Genomic DNA, 2,500 nt, shown 5'->3' with positions numbered 1-2,500 from the left:
GCAAATATGATTAAATATGACTGGAAAACAGCCTCATAACCTGTTCACGCCAGATTCATCATTACACATCCTGGTATTATATTGTGCCATTTATTTTCTGACGCAGTTGTGTGACGTAATTGCATTGTGGTAACGGTGCGATATATAGGCCTATGCGGATGACGACTTACAATTTGTTTACAAGCAGCAGTTCAAGATGGCAACCCCAGTTGTATTTTTCGAATATGAATGAGTTTGTCGATAACCTCGTTGGTAGCCTCGGTCACTCGCTCTGACCTAGCGTCAACATCCTTCACCGTAATGACTGTTGTCAGGTCAGGCATTAGCACGCACACACACGCAGACACACACACACACGCACACACACACACACATACGCACACACATACGCACATACACACACGCGCACACACACACGCACACACACACACGCACGCACGCATGCACACACACACGCACACACACACACACACACACGCGCGCGCACACACACGCGCGCGGGGGCAGGGGCGTGTCCTTGGCGGCCTGGACGTCATTGTGTTAGTCAGAGCTGGAGCTCAGGCCAGGCAGGCCACATTGATCAGCCTCATTAAGAAGCATCGGGGTGGCGACTGCTTGTCTGCACCACATCTACTGCGGCCCTTAATGTAACTAGCACATCGAGAAGGTTGTCTCTGTGTGTGTGTGTGTGTGTGTGTGTGTGTGTGTGTGTGTGTGTGTGTGTGTGTGTGTGTGAGAGAGAGAGAGAGAGAGAGAGAGAGACATAGAGATAGATAGGGAGATTTATGTTTCTGCATCAACAATTGATAATTGCCTTAATTGATTTATTATGGTTATGAGCACTTTTCCGCTTATACTCTGTTTGTCTATGTCTGTTTGTCTGTTTGTCTGTTTGTCTGTTTGTCTGTTTGTCTGTTGTTAAGCAGAATTACCGAAAAACTACCGGCCAATTTTCCTGAAACTTGGTGGAAGCGTGTAGCACGAGCCAACAAAGAACCCATTACATTTTGGAGCGGATCCAACTCGTGAAATGTGCATATCCTCATAGCAGACTGGACTATTATTATATTATTGGCCTTTGACGGAGGTCTGCGCGCTCTCCGTGTGCCCTTCTAGTTATCAGTGGATATGAGCCAATGCCAAATATTGTGCCATTAAAAAAAGATGTGGACAGATATTTGCCACAGTAACACGAGCATCTCCAAATATCTGTCTTGCTCTCTAGTGTGCGTGTGTCTGTCTGTCTGTCTGTGTGTCTGTGTCTATGTCTGTCTGTGACTACACGTCTGTCTGTGTCTATGTCTGTCTGTGACTACACGTCTGTCTTTACGCCCACGTTTTCCTCCTACTAACTTAATCAGGACAGTTAGCTAGGACATTTGCCGAGCAAAGACAAAGTGTGTCACACTCACACGCGCACACACACTCGCGCAGCGCGCGCACACACACACACACACACACACACACACACACACACACACACACACAGGAAATCCCCCTCAGTCCTCTCTCTTATGTGGGCATGAGTGGGGGGAGGGGAGGGAGGAGGATCTCCTCTCCGGCAGAGAGGAGAGCTTGAAAGCCGTGTGGAAGCCTGCTCAGATCAAAGTGTCAGAGTGAGCTGTGTGTCTGCGTGTGGATTAGCTCCTCAGTGTGTCGTTGATGCCTGGAATGCCAATGAGATAGACCTGAGTCAGTCACACACTTAAGCTGGGAAGACGCTCCTCCACAACGTCAGCCTGGACTTGGAGCCTTCCCGACGGCAGCTATATGCTCCAACGTCAGCTTGACGAGGAGCTCGCAGGGGAGTCCCCCAGCAAAAATTAGTCAATCGTGTGATTTTCACTAGGATTTCAATGACTAGAAGTTAGCCCAAGGAGAGATCGTAGTGCATAAACACATCTACAGTATCATTGCTCAAATTCAAGATGTCCAACCGTAGCACCGATGCTATGTTAGCACCACTGCACTATGCAGTAACCTTTACGAGTGTTACTATAGATATGACTGATTACTTTTGACTGAACAATGAAGACTTCTACCAATAGATCCTGCCTCATTGGATACAAATGTAACCATGTGTTTGAATTAGGGCTGGGCGATATGGACAAGATCTAATATCACAATATTTTTTTACCAAATACCTATCGATCATATATCGATATTTCGACAATATTGCGGGGATGATGATTAGTGTTTTCACCAAATATTGACACAATGAGATTTCTGATCAATAAATCAATAAGCATCAGTAATGTGGATATATAATGACTAAGTGGGTAAAGGCAAATCATATAACAGTCTGGTGCAGAAAGTGACATCACTTTACTGTAATGCAGCCTTTTAAAACTAGCTAAAGACAACACTTATTCCATATCGCGATATCATGATATCCAAAATCTAAGACGGTGTCTAGTAGGGGTGCTCCGATCCGGCTAAGCCACGATCCGATCCGATTCCGATTCCTGGGGTCACGATCCGATTCCAGAATCGATTCTCG

General features: G+C 46.2%; 1 protein-coding gene across 1 annotated transcript in view; it reads left to right on the top strand.

Annotated features, from left to right (window-relative positions):
- The window catches only part of plcb4b (phospholipase C, beta 4b), a gene marked incomplete at its 5' end in the record, with an annotated part of 85,110 nt that overhangs the window by 138 nt on the left and 82,472 nt on the right, over positions 1–2,500 (top strand). The gene's annotated exons all lie outside the window — the stretch shown is intronic.

The sequence above is a fragment of the Poromitra crassiceps genome, assembly GCF_964638095.1.
Source record: "Poromitra crassiceps genome assembly, chromosome: 9".
In the NCBI taxonomy this organism is placed as follows: Eukaryota; Metazoa; Chordata; class Actinopteri; order Beryciformes; family Melamphaidae; genus Poromitra; species Poromitra crassiceps.
This window is presented reverse-complemented; position numbering and strand designations above follow the sequence as displayed.